We start from the raw sequence: 12,287 nt of genomic DNA on the forward strand, positions 1-12,287 counted from the left end.
GGTCTGTTTTACAAAACCTAACTGAGAAAGTTTTTCAATGATATCCGAGTAGGGGATTATGCCAAACGCCTTGGCCAGGTCAAGATAGATGGTATGCACTGTCTTACATCATCTAGGGCTGTGGTAACTTTCTTGAAATAATCTACCAGGTTTAATAATCTTGATCTACCCTTAAAAAAGCCAAATTGGGTTCGGTCTAGAGTTTGAAGGTTGCCTATGTCCTTGTTAATAAGGTCCATGATGATTCTTTCCATGGCCTTGCTGGTTAGACTTATGGGTCTATAGTTCTCAGGTTCTGTTGATGGCCCCTCTTTGTGCAAGGGGATTACTGTTGCTGTTCTCCACTCTACTGGAACAAGGACTATAAAGGCTTTGATTAAAGAGAGCACTAAGAGGGTCTACTAGGTCCCATTTTAGATTGCTTAATATGCACCCTGGAATGTGTTCTGGTTCCACTAAGGCCATGCTTTTGGCCTTGAAGAGCACAGATAAGACCTGATCTCTAGAGATACTAAACAGAGGACTGGTGTTGAGTATGCTTTGGGGTATGGCCAGTGGGGCCAGGAGGTGAAGTTTGCATCAAATCTGTCAGCTATCAGGTTGGCAATTCCCTCCAATGCAGTATGAGTGCTACTATCTATTATCAGTTCTGGACAAAGATGGACATTCCCTTTTAGGTTTCTGATGTAATTAAAGAATGCCTTATGATTATCCTTAGCTAGGGACACTAGTTTAGCTTCATACTTAGCTTTAGGGAATTTCATGAGATTTCTGATTTGTTTATTCAAGCTGAGGAGGGAATTCTTCCTCTGCTGAGTCAGTTTCCTCTTATTCTTAGACATCCATTTCTTCCACTTGTTATATAACCTGTTTATACTGACATCCACCTGGGTGGTTTGTTTTTTCGGGAGGGCCTGGTTTTGATCCAGTTAGGTACAGCCTAGTCTATAGTGTTTGTACAGGCGTTAAATACATCTCTGCATAGGAGCCATTGTGTCTTTGATTGCAGGGGGTATAAAACTTTTTATACCATTGCTTAGTAGTCTGAACTTAGCTTTGGCAAAGCACTTCAGTTTTTTTGCTCCTGTGGGGGTGTCACATCCAATAGTTACTTTGAATGAGACAATTTTATGGTCCGACCTTACCAGTGAAGGCATCATATGGGGGAGTGCAGTGACTCCCCATGTTGGTGAGTACTATATCTAGGACATTTGAGCCCATTGTGGGGGTGCAGAGTATCTGTACTAAAGCATTTGAGTTAACAAAGTCCAGAAACCTCTGGGTGAGTGTGTTTGCTCTAGTATCTGTCACCCAGTTGATGGAAGTATAGTTGAAATCAGTCATAACTAAGGTGTGTGGGCTGTATGGAGAGTGATTCCAGTAAGTTCAGGTAGGTAGTGGACCTATAGCCCTATAGCTAGCAATGATGCAGTAGGGTATTTTGCCTAGAGTTAATTGGACATTGAGTAGTTTGAGAGAGTTATACTGTTGACCAGTCTTGAGGTGTACTTGGCTTTAATGAAGATTTACACTCCTCCACCTGTGGTTCTTTTATGCTCATTTTGAGGTCTGAATGTGTGGAAGGCATTGCAGCCTTGTATGGCTAGAGTGCTCTCTGTGGCCTTGAACCATGTCTCAGTGACTGCACAGATGTCAGCATCTTTCAAGACAAGAAGTGCTTTCAGGGATTGCAGCTTAATGTTTAGACATCTAGCATTAAGCAGCAGAACCATGAGTTTGCCTTGGGTGGATTGTGTTTCATTGAACATTTGTTGTTTTGACGTTGCCTAAAAAAGGAAATGCTTTTGCCAGTATCCGAAAGCCTAGAAGAGACAGGTGCAGACCATCTCTGGCAAAGCAGTGTGTGCTGACCATGTCATCCTAGGCTGACAAATACTGGATCCCCCTGGACTGACACCAGAATCTAAGCCAATTGTTGAAGTTGATCATTTTTTGTTTATAATATGGCATCATCCTGGGAGAAGTTTGAATGAAGCTTAGGGCTAGGGTCATACCTGGCTGGGACACATAGTCTGAGAGTTCAGTCATGTCTTTGTTCATGTAGTCCAGAGAGGTACATCTCAAGTCATTCACCCCAACATGAACAATGACCAGGTCATAACAGTATTTATTGTTGAGTGACTTGAGTGAATGTGTGATCTGATGGATACTGGCACCTGACAGGCAGTTGACTGTGACCTTTTCATTCTCGAGCCTGGTGAGGGGAACATCTGTGTGTCTCAGTATGGAGATGCCTATGACATGGACATATGGTTTAGAGGTGTTTTGCCTTAGGGGTTTGTCTGTTGAGACACATTTATATGTGTTATTATGTGTAGTGGTTTCTATTTGCATCACAGTGTGTGCACTTTCTTTATGTTTGGGAGGTCTGTAATCTTCTGGTAGACCTCTAGTGAATATCTATGGGGATAGGTGTCTATGTGTCATGTCTTTAGTTTGTGTGAGAGGTGAAGAGTGTATACTGATAACTTGTTTGGTATCCATTTTGTTGTTACATGAGAGACGTGATTCCAATTTCATATTGTACTTACATCTTTCACATAGGGTATTTGCTGTAGGAGTAAATGGTTGTCAGTATACATGAGGCAATTACTACATTGCCTCAGTATTCCCACATCAATCAATCAAGCTGTCTGGGGAAATCATGGGAAATGGTCTTTTCATTATAGCAGGTTTTTACTATATGAATTATTAGGGAAAGGACTGGGCTAGATTGACCAGTTTTGTGTTAGGACTATCAAGGGTTGTAAAATTCAGGGTTGTGGATGATAGGTGTGGAAACACTACTCAGTGCACAGCTAAGTTGCTTTTAGTACAACAGAGAAACTTGTAAGGTTTCCACTAATGGGTGTCTAGGGAAACAATGTGTTTAAAGGCATTTGCATCCATACAGGGCACCACTAACCTCCGTTGCATGATGTGCAGAGATGAGCAAACACAAGGCTTAAATACAAGTGAAATTAAACAGTTTTAAGATAATCTACCAATAGGAAAGTACACAATGAACCTTTCTACAGCAATCCCCAGCTCATGGATCCAAACCCTTTTGCCACAAGAGTGCAAAGGAGCCTTTCTTAATGTAAGATGTCTAGTTTAGTGCTTGAGTGTAACAAACACAGGCTAGATTCAGCAGCTATCTAGGCTGAAAATATAGCTGAAAACAAGTTCAAATAATATGCAGTCACAACAGTAAAAAGGCAGAAAAAATGCAGTGATCAGATACAAGTGCAGTAAAGGCACAGCATATACTTATTTTCTTGGTGCAGAAAATTCAAGGGTTTCACCAACCTAAACAGACCAAGCTACCTCCCAGTACACTAGATGGAAATCCACTGACCTCTTGATGTAAACCAAGTTCTTGATAAAGTCTAAGAATACACTAGTTTATCCACAGCAAGCTAGAAAATGAATTCAGATCAAGTAAATCAGTAGAACAGACAATGAGAGGCAAATGCACTTTTTCAGTACAAGCACAAGGAAAGGCAAATAAATAATTCAATATTATCAACAGCAGTGTAGAAAGAGAAGAGCTTATTAAACTCAATTTATAGTAAGGGTGGGCAGCTTATAATCACCAGGTTTAAAAAAGTACATCAAAAATGGGAGGCAGGTTGAGAAACAGTAACAGGTAATCACCAGCTGTGCTTTAGTTTATGCAGGCTTGAAATCTTTTCATCAAAAGACAAACGGCAAAAAATTGACTGTATATTTAAGTATCACTCAAGAGACAATTAACCAATGGAAAAAAAACATGCAAAATGTGCAGCCTAGATACTTTAAAAGTCTACCTCTCACATAGAACAAAACCACCAGGCCAAACAGATTTCTTAAAACAGAAAACAAAATGGAGTAGGTAAAACAGAAAGCAGCTCTATCAGTCACAGACAAAACTATAGATTTACTTTTCTCACCCAGAAGGGAATCACCAGCAGTGCTTTAGTTTATGCAGGCTTGAAATCTTTTCAGCAAAAGACCAACTCATGTTATTGTTTTTCATTGCACTCTATTAAGAAACATATGTTCTATATTTTTATCATTACAGTATTTTTTCACCCATGTTTTGTAGTGTAACATTTTACTTTGTAATTTAAAATATCTGTACTTGATTTTTGAATGATTGTGATTGTGGAGTTTTATTGCCTGTGTCTTCGCTGAAATGGGCACTTTCTGACACACTTGGACTTTCCCAGTAAACAAATGTCAACTAAATAAATAAATAGGATACCTTTTGACATCACTGAACAGGAGACAGTGAACAATCAAGCATGACTTTTACAAATAATAATATTAGTATCTGTTGTAAAATAAAAAAAATAATTATTTAAAGATGAGAAGGAATGTCTGATGAACAGTGAGAGAAGACCATGCACCTCACAGCATAGTCCGCAGATATCACTGCATGTATCAGTTATACCCTATGTATTTTTACAAGAAATTAAACAGTAACCTGAATGCCATGGCTATAGTTCTGGACTAAATGATGCCTCTTTACCTGTGCAGCCGTATGCCATGCACGAGTTTCCACATGGGGTCCATTAGTATTGCTGAAGGCTGGTCACCAGTAGTCAAAGTAGGACAGGAACTGTGAGCTGCAGTGACAATATGGGTCATTTGGCCAACAGACTGACACATGATCATGTTGTCCAGAATGCCATATGCAGTAAACATCCTGCATGCAGTAACTGGGTCATACTGAAGGGCAGCCCCGTATTCATCAATGCATATAAAATGTCTCCTCAGGAGGCCAAAGACCTTGTAGATAATAATATTGGTCTGGTACAGGGATGTGTTATAGGTCTCTTCTACAGCTCCACTTGGATTTCTCACTGGTGTTATGAGCCATGGTTCTAGTTGACAGCCAGCATCAATTACAAGAAAATAAACCACAGGAGAGCGAGAGAAAGAAGGGGGGGGGGGCAAATCAAAGAAAAAGTGATTTAATATTCAGTAATACATTTTATCATGAATAACTTCTTAAATATAACAGAAAAGAGAAATAAATATATATATTTTTCAACTCACAAACCAGATGACCACTGGGCATCCTATCATGAAGAAAGAGGTGGGTAGAGTGAGCCAGTGTACCAGAAATGTGAATTATGTGCACTACTAGGATGCTGGACAGAGATTTTGGTGATGCATCCTATGCATCAAATACTACCTGGTAATTGATGGGATGGTAGCCATTCATTTTGTGGTACCACTCAACCCACGGACCAGAAGGGCCCTAATTACAACATCTTTTGAACAGAGATCCTCAGGGAACTGTACCGCTGCATAAAAGGCATGCATAGTTCTGTCTTGGTCTTGAGGTGACACAGAGAAATAAATGCACTGATTCACATGGGCCAAGAAAACATCCATAAACTGGTGCAGTATCCATCAGGCAGAAGCTTGTGAGACACCCAACGTGTCCCCAGTCAGTCTATGAAAGGTTCCAGTTGTAAATGTAGTGAGTGCTATATGTATCTTAGTATCCATAGGAATATGAAGTTCACACATTCCTCCAGAATGCCTGTGGGGGTCATATATACTCACTTAGCCTCTTATAATATCCCTGTCCACTCTGAACATATCTGGTATCTCCTGATTGTCAATATTGTAATGGGTTATTTTCTGTATACCTCTGCCATCTTGGCCAACCAGTGCTTCTGGGTACACACAGTTTTGTCTCAGCCAAGACAAACAACTCACAACAGGAAATAGCAAGGCTAGCAGCAAGTGACAGCATTTTCACAGACTGCAAAGTAGATAGCATAGGTGAGACTCCGCTTCATATAATGTATCAGCAGGTGGCAAGAAAAAGTGGTAAAATATCAATACAAATTGCTAATAGGTGAGAGAATGCTTCATCAGCATACACATTTTTACATAAATTCTCATTTACATCTCATTATGACTTGATTTGCTTATGCTTATTCGCGGCCATCACCCATTAGTGTAAGTGGCCTCTATGAATTGTGGGTTTGTCCACTCATTCATGGACAGTGCAGACAGCCTTAACATATTCACTTAATGACAATGAATACCACCCACAATCTACATCCACTGCTATTAAACCAATACTTTCTTCCAGAAGTCTACCAGCTGTCCTCCCAGCAGCATTCATACCAATTACTAAATGATCAACTTTGACTTACAAAACTCACTGAAGGTTTTGGCAAGTTTTTAAATACATTAAGAAAGGTAAGTTGTAAGCAAGGAAAGTTTCTTATGATACAAGTAACTTCCTATATGGTTTGTGCAAAACAGTGCACAATTAATGAAATCCAAGTAAATGTAGAAATACTTTATAAATCAGTGGAACACAGAATTTAAATACTTGTGACTTGATGCAAGACCCAAATGAATGTAGCATCAGAAAACATTATGTGTAAAAGTGTTATTCAAAGCTCTGAAACATTCTTTGAGAATCATATGCATCCAATGAACACAGCAAATATTACAAGAACTCCATTGGCAAATGTACAACGGTTTATCCCTTCCCTCAATAATTTGCTTTATTTCATTCCCCATGGATTGATCTGATACTAATTACAGTAGTAGCAGAACCAAGAATCATCCACAGTCTGCAAGTAAGCAGTGTATGAAGTCTGAGATTTATTTAATGAGTTTATTCTTTTTATGGTGAACAATGTAGGTGAGCTTATCCAAATGAATCTGTGGCTTTGGCACCAGTCATTTATCTGTGTTAGCCATTTCTGTAATATGTTAACATCATAGGAGGACTCAGTGATTGCACCTAATTTGCAATCATCAGCTTAGTTGGTAAGACAAAGGTGGTCTAATTTGGCATGGACTTCCGAAAAGTAGACTTTGAACAGTAAAGGACTCAGCACAGCTCCTTGTGGTATGTCACTGGTGGCAGGTCTACTGGTAGAGGTAGAGTCACCAACTTTGACAGTATGTGTTCTGTTGGTGAGCCAGTTTGGCTACCCATCTAGTGATGTAAGGGTTAATCCCTAACTGAGAGTTTTTCAATGATACCTGAGTGGGGGATTATGTCAAAAGCCTTGGTCAGGTCAAGATAGGCGGAATGCGCTGCCTTACCTTCATCCAGGTCTTTGGTGACTTTCTCAAAGAAGTCTACCAGGTGTAATACACATGCTCTACCCTTAACAAAGGCAAATTGGGTTGGGTCTAGAGATTGAAGGTCACCTATGTCCTTGTTGATAAGGTCCATGATGATTCTTTCCATGGCCTTGCTGATCCAATTGGTTAGACTTATGGGTCTATAGTTCTCAGGTTCCATTGATGGCTCCCCCTTGCTGATTAGACTGGTTAGACTTATGGGTCTATAGTTCTCAGGTTCCATTGATGGCTCCCCCTTGCTGATTAGACTGGTTAGACTTATGGGTCTATAGTTCTCAGGTTCCATTGATGGCTCCCCCTTGCTGATTAGACTGGTTAGACTTATGAGTCTATAGTTCTCAGGTTCTGTTGATGCCTCCACTTTGTGCAAGATAATTACTGTTGCTAGTCTCCATTCTACTTGAACAAAGCCATTTCTCAAGCTATGGTTAAAGAGAGCACTAAGTTGTTCTGCTAGGTCCCATTTTAGATTACTTAATAAGCATCCTTGGATGTGTTCTGGTCCCACTGAGGCCATCATTTTGGCCTTGGAGAGCACAGATAATACCTGATCTCTAGAGATTCTAGGCAGAGGACTGGTTTCGGGTATGCTTTGAGGTATGGCCGGTGGGGGCAGGGAGGTGAAGTTTGCACCAAATCTGTCAGCTAACAGGTTGTTAATTTCCTCCAGTGCAGTATGAGTGCACTTATCTAGCACTAGTTCTGCACAAAGCTGGGCATTCCCTTTTAGGTTTCTGATGTAATTAAAGAATGCCTTATTATTATCCTTTGCTATGGACACTAGTTTAGCTTCATACTTAACTTTAGAGAATTTCATGAGATTTATGATTTGCGTGTTCAGGCTGAGGAGGGAATTCTTTCTCTGCTGCATCAGTTCCTTCTTATTCTTAGACATCAGTTTGTTTCTCTTGCTATATAACTTGTTTATACTTGAGGTCCAGCAGGGTGACTTGTTTTTCTGGGAGGACCTGCTTTCGGTCTAGTCAAGTACAGCTGAACCTATACAGCTGCTTAAGTGTTTGTACAAGGCGTATGAGTACACCTCTGCATAGGAGTCATTGTTGTCTGTGAGTGCAGGGGGTATAAAAGTTTTTATACCATTGCTTAGTAGTCTGAAGTCAGCTTTGGAAAAGTTCTTTAGTTTTTTTGCTCCTGCGGGAGTTTAAGGTCCAATACTTACTTTGAATGAGACAGTTTTATGGTCCGACCTTATCATGGAGGCATCACACAGAGGGGTGCAGTGACTCCCCATATTGGTGAGTACTATGTCTAGGACATTTGAGCCCCTGTGGGGGTGAAGAGTATCTGTTCCAAAGCATTTGAATTAACAAAATGTAGAATCCTCTGGGCAAGTGTGTTTGCTCTTGTATATTTCACCCAGTTGACGGAAGGATAGTTGAAATCACCCATGACTAAGGTGTTGGGCTGTATGGAGAGTGATTCCAGTAAGTCCAGGTAGGAGGTGTGCTTTTCTTGGTTCATGGTGGGGGAACTATAGCTAGGAGTGATGCTGTAGGGAATTTTACCTAGAGTTAATTGGACATGGAGTATTTTAATATAGTTATACTATTTACCAGTCTCAAGGTGTACTTGGCTTTACTGAAGATGGATACCCCACCACCTTTGGTTCTTTTATTCCTCATTTTGAGGTCTGAACATGTGGAAAGCATTGTAACCTTGCACAGGTATGGTGATCTCCGTGGTCTTGAACCATGTCTCAGTGACTGCACACATGTCAGGAAGGTGAGAAGTGCTTCCAGTATTGCAGCTTAATGTTTAGAAATTCTATAGCAAAAGACATATTTCTACACCTGATTGCTTCATGTTATGTTATTTTTGTCTACACTGCACAACAATTCTGCTAAGGGTTGTTGCATGCCTTTATATGAAGGCCTATAGAGTGAACTGTACTTTAAAAGCAACCACGAAACAGTGGGGCCAATTCCAAAAGCCTTGCTCTCAGTGTAAGTGACCACTTACAGTGAAAGCAAGTTGAAAACAGGTCTTTTGGAATCTGACCCCCAGTGTAAGTCTGTTTACAGATAGGCCTTACACAGAATTAAATCACTTACAATTAAAGCGGGTCCTCAGAATCAGGCCAGACTTAAGAGAGCAACTCTTTTGGAATCTGGCCCAGCATGTTCACCCACAAGTGACAGTGCTATATACCCAGATCACAATGTTGCTTTGTCCAAATAATGTGTTGTTATTTTTCCTAGTGCATACATACATTGCATAAAATGTATGCTAAACTAGTTGCGTGGAGCTTTTTTTTACTGATTAACATGCTTTTCTGCTGTTATGTCCAGTTTTCTGGATTTGGTATTTGGCCAAACTATGATCTTTGTTACTCGATATATTGGTTAGTCTTATAAGCCATAGATATTTTCCTCATTCCTGACGATTATATTTTCTGGATATTTGTCTTGAAAACAAATACACAAATTTGTTGATAGTTTCCCTTCTGGAAATAACTTTTTTTACTGTTGAAATATCTAAATCATCAATATCCGAACTATAGAATTATTGCTTTATTTGATGTTTTATTATTTCACAGTTGTGAAAATTTTTGCATTCTACTTAAAGACTGTCCCGGGGACCCATTAACAATCACGTAGGCTTTGCTTGAAGCCTACATGATTTAAGGGCATTAGAGTGATGATCAACAGTGGTCATTGAATATGCATGCTGCTCGTTGCCCTTATATGTTTAGCAGTACCTTTTTGTGATCAGCGGTAGTGTCAGTGGCCAAAGAAGAGGTGCAGGGAAGCACGAGCACACAATGTAAACAAAATCACTGTCAGTGACCAAGAAGAGGTGCAGGAAAGTACGAGCACACAATGTAAACAAAATGAGTGTCAGTGGCTAAGAAGAGGTGCGGGGAAGCACGAGCACACAATGTAAACAAAATGAGTGTCAGTGGCCAAGAAGAGGTGCAGGGAAGCACGAGCACACAATGTAAACAAAATGAGTGTCAGTGGCCAAGAAGAGGTGCAGGGAAGCATGAGCACACAATGTAAACAAAATGAGTGTCAGTGGCCAAGAAGAGGTGCAGGGAAGCACGAGCACACAATGTAAACAAAATGGGTTGCCTGTAAGCAAACATATTACAGTGGATATAAAAAGTGTACACACCCCTGTTAAAATGCCAGGTTTTTGTGATATAAAAAATGAGACCACAATAAAACATCAACACTTTTCTCACCTTTAATGTGACCTATAACCTATACAATTCAATTGAAAAACAAACAAATCTGTTAGGGGAAAAAATATAAAAAATAAAAAATGTAAAATACGCTGGTTGCATAAGTATGCATACCCTTAAACTAATACTTTATTGAAGCACCTTTTGATTTAAGTGCATCATTCAGTCTTCTAGGATAGGAGTCTATCAGCATGGCACATCTTGACTAGGCAATATTTGCCCATTCTTCCTTGCAAACAAGCTCCATATCTGTCAGATTGTGAGGGCATCTCTTGTGCACAGCTCTCTTCAGGTCACCCCACAGATTTTCTATTGGATTTAGGTCTGGGATCTGGCTGGGGCATTCCAAAACTTTAATTTTCTTATGGTGAAGCCATTCTTTTGTTGATATGGATGTGTACTTGGTGTCATTGTCATGTTGAAAGGTGAAATTCCTCTTCATCTTCAACTTTCTAGCAGACGCCTGAAGGTTTTGGGCCAAAAGTGAATGGTATTTGGAACTGTTCATAACTCCCTCCATCTTGACTAAAGCCCCAGCTGTAGCTGAAGAAAAGCAACCCCAAAGCTTGATACGGCCACCACCATGCTTCACTGTGGGGATGGTATTCTTTTGGTGATGCAAAGTGTTGTTTTTGCACCAAACATACATTTTGGAATTATGGTCAAAAAGTTCAACCTTGGTCTCATCAGACCATAACACATTTTCCCATGTGCTTTTGGGAGACAATGTATTGTTTTGCAAATTTTAGCCAGCCCTGGATGTTTTTCTGTGTAAGAAAAGGCTTCCTGTCTTGCAACCATACCCCATAGTCCAGACATATGGAGAATACGGGAGATTGTTGTCACATGTAGTACACAACAAGTACTTCCAGAAATTCCTGCAGCTCTTTCAGTGTTGCTGTAGGTCTCTTGGCAGCCACCTTGACCAGTTTTCTTCTTGTCTTTTCATTGGTTTTGGAGAGATGTCCAGTTCTTTGCAACATCATTGTTGTCCCATATTTTGTCCACTTTTTGATGACTGTCTTCACTGTGTTCCATGGTATATCCAATGCTGTGGAAATTTTTTTGTACCCTTCTCCTGACTGAAACCTTTCAACAACGAGATCCCTTCAATGCTTTGTAAGATCTCTGTGAACCATGGCTTTTGCTGTAGCAGGCAACTGAGTAAATGTCAGGAAAATCCTACTAGGACAGCTGAACTTTACTTGGGGTTAATCAGAGTCTCTTTAATTGATGGCAGGTGTGTACCCAAGAAGATTGAATGCTGCAATTAAATCAAAAGGTGCTTCAACAAAGTATTAGTTTAAGGGTGTGCACACTTATGCAACCAGCATATTGCATGTTTTTTTATTTTTTATATTTTTTCCCCCAGGCAACTGAGTAAATGTCAGAAAAATCCTACTAGGACAGCTGAACTTTACTTGGGGTTAATCAGAGTCTCTTTAATTGATGGCAGGTGTGTACCCAAGAAGATTGAATGCTGCAATTAAATCAAAAGGTGCTTCAACAAAGTATTAGTTTAAGGGTGTGCACACTTATGCAACCAGCATATTGCATGTTTTTTTATTTTTTATATTTTTCCCCTAACAGATTTGCTTGTTTTTTAATTGAATTGTACAGGTTATAGGTCACATTAAAGGTGGAAAAAGTTGTGAAATGATTTATTGTGGTCTCATTTTTTATATCACAAAAACCTGGCATTTTTTTATATCCACTCTATGTGAGCACACATGGACAGCTTATATAGGTTCATAGGTTCATAAGTTCATAGGTATTTACTAGGCTAACAATCACAAGGGCCTTTTTAAGCCTAGCCATGCATCTCTAATCTCTGACAAGTTCTAATATCCTTGATAAGTGTAAGTATGGACCTGAGAGATGAACCATTTACAGGTTACCTGTTTGCATTAGAGACATAGTTGCCAAACCAGGGATGAATTTCCGGTTTCCCATCCAATTGTCCAAACTG

The sequence above is a fragment of the Protopterus annectens genome, chromosome 5.part0 (genome assembly GCF_019279795.1).
Source record: "Protopterus annectens isolate FY-2018-M chromosome 5.part0, PAN1.0, whole genome shotgun sequence".
Taxonomy (NCBI): Eukaryota; Metazoa; Chordata; order Ceratodontiformes; family Protopteridae; genus Protopterus; species Protopterus annectens.